A 13,626-nucleotide genomic window follows, 5' to 3' on the forward strand; every position below is an offset into this window, starting at 1 on the left:
TGCTCCTCGTTCTTCACACACTGCTACTTAGCCTACTTTTACAGGACCCTCAGTACATAGAGGCACGCACGGGAAAAACTGGTGAGAGACTGACTGTTTGTGTGTGGGGTTGTTTGTGTGAGAGAAAGAGAGTGTGTGTGTGTGTGTTAATGTGTGTGCGTGTGTTTGAGCATTAATGAGTAGCCTATGCATTTGAGCACTGGGGAGAAAGAAAGAGAGAGAAAGAGAGGATGATAGACAGGGAGGGAGAGAGAGAGAGTGGTGGAGAGTGGTAGAGAGAGGGATGACTGATCTCTGAAATACTCTCCCCAGGCTCTTGGTGAGCACATACAGTAAGGTGTTTGTTCGAGACGTTTGTAGCCTGTAATTGAGAATGCATCGTGGGCTTTGTGGACGTGGTTGGAGAGGGGGGGGGGGGGAGGCAGCCTCTTTGAAGACCTTGTTTCCATAGTAAAACAGATTACCTGCCAACGGAGAACATTGCCGCACCACGACGACACTTTGAACACCTTCCGCGTTAAAAAAGTAAGCCACACAGTAAACCACAAGCAGTAAGTAAGTAAGAATTTGAAGAGGGTAGCAGGTCCTAGATCTGTACCTAATGGGCAACTTCTACCCAGACCAAACAAGGCAGGGGAAAGTGAATGGGAGTTAGATAGGGATTGAATGGTACTAGACTGGGTCTGGCTGATGTTATCTAAAACCCTGGAGGAGGCAGAAATCAACAATAGATGTTCATTACTGCTCTGCTGGGGCTCTAGTCTAGACTGTCAGGAAATACAGGCAGGCAGGGCTCTTATGGTCAAATGTTACATTAACTTCAGCTGTGCAATGTTACCATACTCATATCTCGTTAATACAGAGGAGTTGCGGCATGAGCTACAATTGTAGGTCTATGTTTAATGAACATTGTGCCAATTCATTTAGGACCGATGCCCTCTCTCTCTGGTATCCTGGTTCTAGATGTCTTTCGCATGACAATGACCCAGTGGCGACCCGTCATTCAGGGCAGATGGAGCAGAGCAAAAAAAAAAAAAAAATGCTTGCCTGTTTTGCATGTTATGCAAACAATGTAAAAGAAAAATATATATCATTGAGTTAATAAAGTCATGTACAAACATGGTCTCATTTTAGAGTAAGGCAGCTCCAAAATGCAGGTGTTTCAGCCTAGCTCAGTGCTTTCTGTGGTGGTGGGGTAAGCCAGCAAAAAATACGGAGCGTTGAGCCATGATTGGCTCAGTGTTCTATCACTCATGGGGACATTACATCACTGCCAAGTCTAAGGGTAGAGCTTGAAAATTCAAGCCGCTTGGGTGCTGCCATAGAGTTACATTAGAAGTTCCCATCCAAGAAGGCTCAAGGTCATTGGCCACAGATAAAATGATGTCAAATCACGTTATATCTACAGTACTTTGATTGGACTGATGTCAACATCTTACTTTCAAAATCTTAGCTAGCAGTCATCATCATGAATCAAGTCGACAATCTACTGGCAAATCCTTTTAAATCCTTGTAATATGAAGAGAAATAATGAAGAGAAATTAAAGATAAAACGTATCGGTGCTCATCGGCCATTAGACATAAACATTACACAATAAGTTGAAAATCGCAAATTCAACAATGAGTGGTTTGGAAGGAATCAGTGGCTAACTGCAAGAATTGCAAAGCAATCACTAGCCTGCTATTCAGTGGATTAGCTATATGGTCGCAAATCTAAGATTAAGGGTTTCTTTTCCTAGTTTAAAATGATAAACATTCAACATTGGCCATGCTGTCAATGAAGCATGACTTGGCCGCACTCAAAACAACTATTAACCCGGAACTGCAAAATCTGATTTTAGTGAGTTCAAGGCAACTGGGAACTCAGGGAAAACGAGCTAAGACTGGGAAAATACGTTTTGAACTTTCATCCAACTCGGAATTGTAAATCGGGAACTCTGGCCCCTTTCTCGAGTTACAACCTGAAGATCACTGATGACATCAGGATTCCATTTTTTTTGGAGTTCACAGTTGTCTTGAATTCACCATAAATCCAGAGAATGGCAGACTTTGATGACAAAGTTTGATCACAAAATTTGCCCATGAAGGAGTCCAAAAATGTATTGTATGCTGCTGCATAAATGATGTAATATGCCAGGGAGATATCTATACTGTAGCTAAGAAAATAATACTAAGTGTATGTTGTGTAGTAAGCTGTTAGTAGCCCCCCCTCTGATAACCAGGTGGTGAATCGCATCTCTGCATGTCTGGCAGACATATCAGTGTGGATGACGGATCACCACCTCAAGCTGAACCTCGGCAAGACGGAGCTGCTCTTCCTCCCGGGGAAGGACTGCCCGTTCCATGATCTCGCCATCACGGTTGACAACTCCATTGTGTCCTCCTCCCAGAGTGCTAAGAACCTTGGCGTGATCCTGGACAACACCCTGTCGTTCTCAACTAACATCAAGGCGGTGACCCGTTCCTGTAGGTTCATGCTCTACAACATTCGCAGAGTACGACCCTGCCTCACGCAGGAAGCGGCGCAGGTCCTAATCCAGGCACTTGTCATCTCCCGTCTGGATTACTGCAACTCGCTGTTGGCTGGGCTCCCTGCCTGTGCCATTAAACCCCTACAACTCATCCAGAACGCCGCAGCCCGTCTGGTGTTCAACTTTCCCAAGTTCTCTCACGTCACCCCGCTCCTCCGCTCTCTCCACTGGCTTCCAGTTGAAGCTCGCATCCGCTACAAGACCATGGTGCTTGCCTACGGAGCTGTGAGGGGAACGGCACCTCCGTACCTTCAGGCTCTGATCAGGCCCTACACCCAAACAAGGGCACTGCGTTCATCCACCTCTGGCCTGCTCGCCTCCCTACCTCTGAGGAAGTACAGTTCCCGCTCAGCCCAGTCAAAACTGTTCGCTGCTCTGGCACCCCAATGGTGGAACAAACTCCCTCACGACGCCAGGTCAGCGGAGTCAATCACCACCTTCCGGAGACACCTGAAACCCCACCTCTTTAAGGAATACCTAGGATAGGATAAAGTAATCCTTCTAACCCCCCCCCCCCCCCTTAAAAGAGTTAGATGCACTATTGTAAAGTGGTTGTTCCACTGGATATCATAAGGTGAATGCACCAATTTGTAAGTCGCTCTGGATAAGAGCGTCTGCTAAATGACTTAAATGTAAATGTAGCCCATGTGCCTCACCCTAATCATTTGGTCCTCTTCCCCCTCATAATTCATTCCCTTTATGCATTCAGTTGTGCAACTGACTAGGTATCCCCTTTCCTTCTATTCATTTCATCCAACGCCCACCTGCCAACCGGGTGTGAACCGAACAGAACCGGCTCAATACCCCATTGATCCCATCGCAATATATTGCTGAGGCATATTTGTTTGGCAAATTTATTAATCTCTCTCTCTCTCTCTCTCTCTCTCTCTCTCTCTCTCTCTCTCTCTCTCTCTCTCTCTCTCTCTCTCTCTCTCTCTCTCTCTCTCTCTCTCTCTCTCTCTCTCTCTCTCTCTCTCTCTCTCTTTCTCTCTCTCTCTCCAAATTATATTTTATTGGCCTGCGTTTCCATAGAAATGGAACTTGTTGGAATCAATAGGCAGGGTTCTTTAAATAGAACCCTGGTGGGTTTGTGGGTTCCCTGGGTTCCGTGGGCTGAAGTTCATCTGCTGATGCATTAGTAATAGACATGCAAGCCAGGAGAGTGTGGGCGGGTGGGAGGCTCGCCTGAAGTAGAGGCAAAACTTTGGAAACACATCCACGTCCCTGTAGCAGTTGAATGGAATATACTTTGGCTGGAGGGCCTAAACACAAACAGTACAAGGATTTTAATTATTTATGTTCTATTTATTTGGTCACTTGAACAAGATACTTACCATTTGGGAGGTTTCTCTCACTCTCTATATCTCCCTCCTGCGAACTTGTTGAACCACTTCTACCTTTTACATCCCCCGTTATGAAAAAAAACATCAATTTCACGTGATCACGTGATCTTAGGTGAAGTTAATGTGATTTTTAAATTTTTTTAAATTTTTATTTTCACCTTTATTTAACCATGTAGGCTAGTTGAGAACAAGTTCTCATTTGCAACTGCGACCTGGCCAAGATATCACGACCTGGCCGTGATAACGTGTCAACATGTAAAAGCAACATGAACCTACATGCAGAGGCAAGAAAAAGTATGTGAACCCTTTGTTAAGTGGAGTCAGGAGTCAGCTAACCTGGAGTCCAATCAATGAGACGAGATTGGAGATGTTGGTTAGAGCTGCCTTGTCCTATAAAAAACACTCACAAAATGTAAGTTTGCTATTCACAAGAACCATTGCCTGATGTGAACCATGCCTCAAACAAAAACGATCTCAGAAGACCTAAGATTAAGAATTGTTGACTTGCATAAAGCTGGAAAGGGTTACAAAAGTATCTCTAAAAGCCTTGATGTTCATCAGTCCATGGTAAGACAAATTGTCTATAAATGGAGTCAGCACTGTTGCTACTCTCCCTAGGAGTGGCCATCCTGCAAAGATGACTGCAAGAGCACAGTGCAGAATGCTCAAAGACGTTAAGAAGAATCCTAGAGTGTCAGCTAAAGACTTACAGAAATCTCTGGAACACGCTAACATCTCTGTTGATGAGTCTATGATATGTAAAACATCAAACAAGAATGGTGTCCTGACCTCAACCCGATTTAAAATGCTGTGTCACGACCTCGAGAGTGGTTCACAAAAGACATCCTAAGAATATTGCTGGACTGAAACAGTTTGGTAAAGATGAATGGTCCAAAATTCCTCCTGACCGTTGTGCAGGTCTGATCCGCAACTACAGAAAACGTTTGGTTGAGATTATTGCTGCCAAAGGAGGGTCAACCAGTTATTAAATCCAAGGGTTTACATACCTTTTCCACCCTGCAATGTGAATGTTTACACAGTGTGTTCAATAAAGACATGAAAACAAATAATTGTTTGTGTGTTATTAGTTTAAGCAGACTGTGTTTGTCTATTGTTGTGACAATTTATGCAGAAATCCTGATAATTCCAAAGGGTTCACATACTTTTTCTTGCCACTGTATGTGAAAACAAATTTCACATCTGAATCTGCAATTCATGTGACCATATGGTCTGACGTGAACAACTGACCTCACGTGTTTCTTTCTGTGTCTTTCAACGTGAAAACAGCTTAACTGAAAATGTAAATTTTTGTCATTTAGCAGAAGCTCTTATCCAGAGGAACTAGGGTTAGGTGCCTTGCTCAAGGGCACATTGACAGATATTTCACCTAGTTGACTCTGAGATTCAAACCAGCAACCTTTTGAATACTGGCCCAACACTCTTAACTGCTAGGCTACCTGCCACCACCCATTTCACATGTTTGGAATGGAATGGTTTGGGGGTTTTAAGGTTATTGGTGCGCTGTTCAGCAAAAATAGTGTCAACAAACATGATCACTTAGTGTTGACTTTTCAATAGAACTACACCAGGGATTTGAACTCACAACCTCTACATTTTGGGGACGCTGATCTTTCTGCTGTACCAAAAAGTCTGTAGCATTCTCGGAAGTCTACAGATTGTTCACCTAAAATACATCCTTGCAGTTAGCAAATAAGTGCTATCTGCACTGCTATTTTACTTATCAGTTAATCTGACTATTCTCTCATCATTGCCAAAGGGGGAGGAGTTGCAATCTACTGCAGTGTAAGCCTGCAAAGTTCTGTCATACTTTCCAGGTCTATGCCCAAACAGTTCGAGCTTCTAATTTAAAAAAAAGAACCTCTCCAGAAATAAGTCTCTCACTGTTGCCACCTGTTATAGACCCCCCCGGCTCCCAGCTGTGCCCTGGACACCATATGTGAATTGATTGCCTCCCCATCTATCTTCAGAGTTCGTTCTGTTAGGTGACCTAAACTGGGATATGCTTAACACCCTGGCAGTCCTACAATCTAAACTAGATGCCCTCAATCTCACACAAATGATCAACGAACCCACCAGGTACAACCCTAAATCCGTAAACATGGGCACCCTCATAGATATTATCCTAACCAACTTGACCTGCAAATACACCTCTGCTGTTTTCAATCAGGATCTCAGCGATCACTGTCTCTTTGCCTGCATCCGCTATGGGTCCGCGGTCAAACGACCACCCCTCATCACTGTCAAACGCACCCTAAAACACTTCTGCGAGCAGGCCTTTCTAATCAACCTGCCCCGGGTATCTTGGAAGGATATTGACCTCATCCCGTCAGTCGAGGATGCCTGGACGTTCTTTAAAAGTAATTTCCTCACCATCTTAAATAAGCATGCCCCTTTCAAAAAATGTATAACTAAGAACAGATATAGCCCTTGGTTCACTCCAGACCTGACTGCCCTCGACCAGCACAAAAACATCATGTGGCGGACTGCACTAGCATCGAATAGTCCTCGCGATATGCAACTTTTCAGGGAAGTCAGGAACCTATACACGCAGTCAGTCAGGAAAGCAAAGGCTAGCTTTTTCAAACAGAAATTTGCATCCTGTAGCTCTAACTCCAAAAGGTTTTGGGACATTGTAAAGTCCATGGAGAATAAGAGCACCTCCTCCCAGCTGCCCACTGCACTGAGGCTAGGTAACACTGTCACCACCGAAAAATCCACGAAAATCGAGAATTTCAATAAGTATTTCTCTACGGCTGGCCATGCTTTCCTCCTGGCTTCCCCAACCCCGGCCAACAGTTCCGCACCCCCCGCAGCTACTTGCCCAAGCCTCCCCAGCTTCTCCTTCACCCAAATCCAGATAGCAGATGTTCTGAAAGAGTAGCAAAACCTGGACCCGTACAAATTAGCTGGGCTAGACAACCTGGACCCTCTCTTTCTAAAATTATCCGCCGCAATTGTTGCAACCCCTATTACCAGTCTCTTTAACCTCTCTTTCGTATCGTACGAGATCCCTAAAGATTGGAAAGCTGCCGCGGTCATCCCCCTCTTCAAACGGGGTGACACTCTAGACCCAAACTGTTATAGACCTATATCTATCCTGCCCTGCCTTTCTAAAGTCTTTGAAAGCCAAGTTAATAAACAGATCACTGACCATTTCGAATCCCACCGTACCTTCTCTGCTGTGCAATCCGGTTTCCGAGCTGGTCACGTATATACCTCAGCCACGCTCAAGGTACTAAATGATATCATAACCGCCATCGATAAAAGACAGTACTGTGCAGCCGTCTTCATCGACCTGGCCAAGGCTTTCGACTCTGTCAATCACCACATTCTTATCGGCAGACTCAACAGCCTTGGTTTCTCAAATGACTGCCTCGCCTGGTTCACCAACTATTTCTCAGACAGAGTTCAGTGTGTCAAATCAGAGGGTCTGTTGTCCGGACCTCTGGCAGTCTCTATGGGGGTACCACAGGGTTCAATTCTCGGGCCGACTCTTTTCTCTGTATATATCAAAGATGTCACTCCTGCTGCTGGTGATTCCCTGATCCACCTCTACGCAGACGACACCATTCCGTTTACATCTGGCCCTTCTTTGGATACTGTGTTAACAAACCTCCAAACGAGCTTCAATGCCATACAACACTCCTTCCGTGGCCTCCAACTGCTCTTAAACGCTAGTAAAACTAAATGCATGCTTTTCAACCTTTCGCTGCCCTCACCCGCCCGCCTGACTAGCATCACTACTCTGAAGGTTCTGACTTAGAATATGTGGACAACTACAAATACCTAGGTGTCAGGCTAGACTGTAAATTCTCCTTCCAGACTCATATTAAACATCTCCAATCCAAAATAAAATCTAGAATCGGCTTCCTATTTCGCAACAAAGCCTCCTCCTTTACTCACGCCACCAAACATACTCTCGTAAAACTGACTATCCTACCGATCCTCGACTTTGGCGATGTCATTTACAAAATACCTCCAACACTCTACTCAGCAAACTGGATGCAGTCTATCACATTGCCATCCGTTTTGTCACCAAAGCCCCATATGCCACCCACCACTGCAACCTGTATGCTCTAGTCGGCTGGCCCTCGCTACCAAAGCCTACACCTCCTTTGGCCGTCTTTCCTTCCAGTTCTCTGCTGCCAATGACTGGAACGAATTGCAAAAATTGCTGGAGACTTATATTTCCCTTACTAACTTTAAACATCAGCTATCTGAGCAGCTAACCGATCACTGCAGCTGTACATAGCCCATCTGTAAATAGCCCATCCAATCTACCTACCTCATCCCCATATTGTTTTTAATTTACTTTTCTGCTCTTTTGCACACCAGTATTTCTACTTGCACATCATCATCTGCACATCTATCACTCCAGTGTTAATCTGCTAAATTGTAATTACCTCGCTACTATGGACTATTTATTGCCTACCTCCTCACGCCATTTGCACACACTGTACATAGACTTTCTTTTTTTCTATTGTGTTATTGACTGTACTCTTGTTTATTCCATGTGTAACTCTGTATTGTTGTTTGTGTCGCACTGCTTTGCTTTATCTTGGCCATGTTGCAGTTGTAAATGAGAACTTGTTCTCAACTAGCCTACCTGGTTAAATAAAGGTGGAAAAAAAAAAAAAAAAAATACAAAAAATATAACCATTGAAATAATTTATTCATCTCCGTAATTTTGGTGTTTTCTGTATAGTTGTCTAATGTTGGTTGTGCATATTATTCTGTTTTAATGATACTCCTGAATCACATTGATAAATATACTAGTTTTTCTTGAGGGTATTAAAAAAAAAACTTAGTGTAGGAATACAGGTGAAATCAATTATTTACACAGACATGGTGGCATAGCAGCAAGATCCAAATTCTGTGAACCCAGAGGTTGTGAGTTCAAATCTGATATGCTGAATAATAAATACTGTATAAACATACACAATATAATCATTTGTGTCAAATATGTAAATTGAAAAGACTGTGATGTTCAGTTGACATCCTAATGACTCAATGTTTACACGGCATCACCAGTGAAATCTCATGTGAAATACTTTGTATCATCACATGTGAAGTGTTCCAAAACCACATGTGAAATAATGTTTAACATGTGCAAAAAAAATCTGTAAGGTTCTTTATTCTACTTTCTATACATCTTCTCCTTCACCCTCTTCTCCCACCCCTTGTCTCTCTCTCTCGCTCTGTGTGTGTGTCCGTCCCATTGAGGATGTGTATGGTGATCAGGGTAGTAAAGCCAGGGCTGTAAGAGGATCAGAGTGGGCCTAGGGTAATGGCGGCATGGACAATAAGGAATGCATGATCAAATACTGATCCAAGATCTGGCTGCATTATTAATAATTCTCCCTTTAGAACCCGGTTGTCGTAGTTACAGTAGTCTGTCAGGCAAGAAAAGTTGTGTGTGTACTGTAGCAGTACATTTGGGCTGCGCTCATATAGAGTCAACCTCAGCTGTCACTTTCACTAGCTAGCCATCAAGACAACCAGCTAACTAGCCACCAAAACGAAGCCTAGAGTAATTCATGTTTATCTGTTGGGCTTAGGTTATGGTTTGTCATGTTTGCTAGGTGCAGATAATCACAGGTTTTCCTATTATTAGACAGCTTAGCTGTCGTGTTAGGGACTAAGATGCCAGCGCAGTGGAGCTCATAAGCTGAGTTGGATATTTGTTTACATACCCAGCTAACAAGTTGCTTGTTTTGTACTGTGTCTACCGATGCAATTCATCTGGAAACTGTCTCAGCTTTGTAACTAATCAGCTAACATTGGCGAACTCTGTAGTTAGTCTGTCAGGCAAGAAAGCAAGAGTTGATTGGAGGAAAGAGAGAGTATGTGTGTGTGTGTGTGTGTGGAATAGGAGGCGTGTAACTGTTTCACACAATTTATTATGGAAACCCCATATTAAGAAGAGAGTTTGTGTATGGTTGAGAGAAATAAAGAGAGGAAGTAAGAGAGATACAGTGTGAGAGGGAGAGAGAGACAGTGTGAGAGGGAGAGAGAGACAGTGTGAGAGGGAGAGAGAGACAGTGTGAGAGGGAGAGAGAGAGTGTGAGAGGGAGAGAGAGACAGTGTGAGAGGGAGAGAGAGAGAGTGTGAGAGGGAGAGAGAGACAGTGTGAGAGGAAGAGAGAGACAGTGTGAGAGGAAGAGAGAGACAGTGTGAGAGGGAGAGAGAGACAGTGTGAGAGGGAGAGAGAGACAGTGTGAGAGGGAGAGAGAAACAGTGTGAGAGGGAGAGAGACAGTGTGAGAGGGAGAGAGAAACAGTGTGAGAGGGAGAGAGACAGTGTGAGAGGGAGAGAGAAACAGTGTGAGAGGGAGAGAGACAGTGTGAGAGGGAGAGAGAAACAGTGTGAGAGGGAGAGAGAGACAGTGTGAGAGGGAGAGAGACAGTGTGAGAGGGAGAGAGAAACAGTGTGAGAGGGAGAGAGAGACAGTGTGAGAGGGAGAGAGAGACAGTGTGAGAGGAAGAGAGAGACAGTGTGAGAGGGAGAGAGAGACAGTGTGAGAGGGAGAGAGAGACAGTGTGAGAGGGAGAGAGAGACAGTGTGAGAGGGAGAGAGAGACAGTGTGAGAGGGAGAGAGAGACAGTGTGAGAGGGAGAGAGAGACAGTGTGAGAGGGAGAGAGAGACAGTGTGAGAGGGAGAGAGAGGCAGTGTGAGAGGGAGAGAGAGACAGTGTGAGAGGGAGAGAGAGACAGTGTGAGAGGGAGAGAGAGACAGTGTGAGAGGGAGAGAGAAAGAGTGTGAGAGGGAGAGAGAGGCAGTGTGAGAGGGAGAGAGAAACAGTGTGAGAGGGAGAGAGATAGTGTGAGAGGGAGAGAGAGATAGTGTGAGAGGGAGAGAGAGACAGTGTGAGAGGGAGAGAGAGACAGTGTGAGAGGGAGAGAGAGACAGTGTGAGAGGGAGAGAGAGACAGTGTGAGAGGGAGAGAGAAAGAGTGTGAGAGGGAGAGAGAGGCAGTGTGAGAGGGAGAGAGAAACAGTGTGAGAGGGAGAGAGAGATAGTGTGAGAGGGAGAGAGAGACAGTGTGAGAGGGAGAGAGAGAGATGATGTTCCTGACCACTATTGTATCCTATTTGTTGCTCCTCTCCCTCTGTCACTCTGTTCCACTAGGACAGTGAAAGAGAAGGATGCGATGTGGAGAGTCAGGGCTCAGCAGCAAAAGGCAGGGAGGAAGAGGAGTTAGAGATGATTGGAGGGATAGAGATGTGGAGCAAGGACGGAGGAGTGAAGCGAGAGGAGAGTAGAGGTAGACAGGAAGAGGAGAGTGAATCAGAGGAGAGTGGTGGGAGAGAGGAGAGTGAATCAGAGGAGAGTGGTGGGAGAGAGGAATAGGAGAGTGGAGGGGAACATGGAGAGGAGGAGGAGGGATAGGAGGAGGGAGAGGAGAAGGAAGCGGAGGAAGGAGAAGAAGAAGCAGAGGGAGAGTAGGAAGCCGAGGGAGAGGAGGAAGTGGAGGGAGAGAAGGAAGCAGAGTGAGAGGAGGAGGAAGAGAGAGAGGAGAAGGAATAGTGAGGGAAGAGGGACAGCACACCCGAGAGGGGAGCCTGTTTCCATGGCGTGTGTCTGCCCCAAGTCCCATCATTCACTCTTGTACCACACAGCCTTACACTACATTACCAAAAGTATGTGGACACCTGCTCGTCGAACATCTCATTCCAAATTCATGGGCATTAATATGGAGCTGGTCCCTCCTTTGCTGCTATAACAGCCTCCAATCTTCTGGGAAGGCGTTCCACTAGATGTTGGAACATTGCTGCGGGGACTTGCTTCCATTCAGCCACAAGAGCATTAGTGAGGTCGGGGCACTGATGTTGGGTGATTAGGCCTGGCTTGCAGTCAGCGTTCCAAAGTTAGAAGCACAGAATCGTCTAGAATGTCATTGTATTCTGTAGCAATACGATTTCCTTTCACTGGAACTACTAAGGGGCCTAGCCCAAACCATGAAAAACAGCCCCAGACCATTATTCCTCCTCCACCAAACCTTAGTTGGCACTAGGCATTCTGGAAGGTAGAATTCTCCTGGCAACTGCCAAACCCAGATTCATCAGTTGGATTGCCAGATTGTGAAGCGTGATTCATCACTCCAGAGAACATGTTTCCACTGCTTCAGAGTCCAATGGTTGCGGGCTTTACACCACTCCAGCCAAAGCTTGGCATTGTGCATGGTGATCTTAGGCTTGTGTGCGGCTGCTCGGCCATGGAAACTCATTTGATGAAGCTCCTGACGAACAGTTCTTATGCTGACTTTGCTTCCAGAGGCAGTTTGGAACTCGGTAGTGAGTGTTGCAACTGAGGACAGACAATTTTTACGTGCTACGCGCCTCAGCACTCGGTGGTCCCGTTCTGTGAGCTTGTGAGGCCTACCACTTCGCGGCTGAGCCATTGTTGCTCCTAGACGTTTCCACTTCACAATAACAGCACTTACAGTTGACTGGGGCTGCTCTAGTAGGGCAGACATTTGACGAACTGACTTGTTGGAAAGGTGTTATCCTATGACGGTGCCACGTTGAAAGTCACTAAGCTCTTCAGTAAGGCCATTCTACTGCCAATGTTTGTCTACGGAGATTGCAAGGCTGGTTGCTCAATTTTATACACCTTTCAGCAATGGGTGTGGCTCAAACAGCCAAATCCACTAATTTGAAGGGGAGTCCACATACCTTTGTATATATAGTGTAAATCTGTTCAAGAGCTTGAAATGGATTACAATAAGAAAATGGGCGCGGTTGACCATCTTGACCAACTGAGGAGCTATTACAATGTTGGGTGCACAGGCAGAAAATGGTGGAAGTATGTGTTTTGGGGGATGCTCAACATTGCCATCATAAATGCGTACATTGTGGGAGTGAACCTGCGAAGGCCTCTTCCCAGAAACCGCAGGCGCTGGTCCCTGAGGCATTCACAATGCAGCTTGTGCATTCACTTTGTGATATGGCTACAGTGGCAAGAAGAGAGGAACCAAGAGTGTGGCACTAGGGCGTGTGGACCGAGTTCTGGTGCAGTGCCTTAGACCACAGCCCTATACTGGGTACATTTTGAGTGAGTAATTTAGTCAAATTTACTGCAATTTAAATACTCTAGGGTTTTTTGTTGTTGAGTGTTAAACGTTTTTTGAAAGTGAGTGTCTTTAAACAATGGAGACAACATTCATGTTATTCCTATGAACATGAATGTGGTGTCATATTAAATAATAGGTTGTGCTCTTTAAAAGTAACTTGTAATTGTCATTTCCTCTTTGTTTTTGAGCTATGTCTGTTTGTTTGAAATGTGTGAGAAAATGAGCTTTATCTTGAATATTCTCAGTAATCTACAGCAGCATTCTAGAATTATATTGGGGTCTAAAGTGTTAAACACATATAGCCCTTCAGATGATGAGAGAGAGGATCCTAGAGAGAGAGATATGGAGTAAGAGAGTGATCACTAACCTTAAAAAACGGAGCTCTTTACCTGACTACTCACAAAACAAACACACAAGCCCTCCCTCTCCCTCCCCTAATCCATTTGGACGCTGCTACGTGCGGTGAGGGAGAGGGTAGGTGAGGGCAGCGGGTAGCGATAGCGGGGCGAGGCACGGTGAGAAATGGTGGTTGTTAACTATCTGACAAGGCCGTCTCCCTAGAGCTGCAGTCTCTCCACACACAGCGCTCAGCGCCTAATGGGAAACACGCACACAGACCAGCCAATGGACTTGTTTAAATATGTTACACTACTGGGA

General features: G+C 45.2%; 1 protein-coding gene across 5 annotated transcripts in view; it reads right to left on the reverse strand.

Annotated features, from left to right (window-relative positions):
• LOC139538660 (interleukin-1 receptor accessory protein-like 1) overlaps positions 1 to 13,626 on the reverse strand; it is a 366,089-nt gene that overhangs the window by 11,143 nt on the left and 341,320 nt on the right. The gene's annotated exons all lie outside the window — the stretch shown is intronic.

This window comes from Salvelinus alpinus, chromosome 14 (assembly GCF_045679555.1).
Source record: "Salvelinus alpinus chromosome 14, SLU_Salpinus.1, whole genome shotgun sequence".
Lineage (NCBI taxonomy): Eukaryota > Metazoa > Chordata > Actinopteri > Salmoniformes > Salmonidae > Salvelinus > Salvelinus alpinus.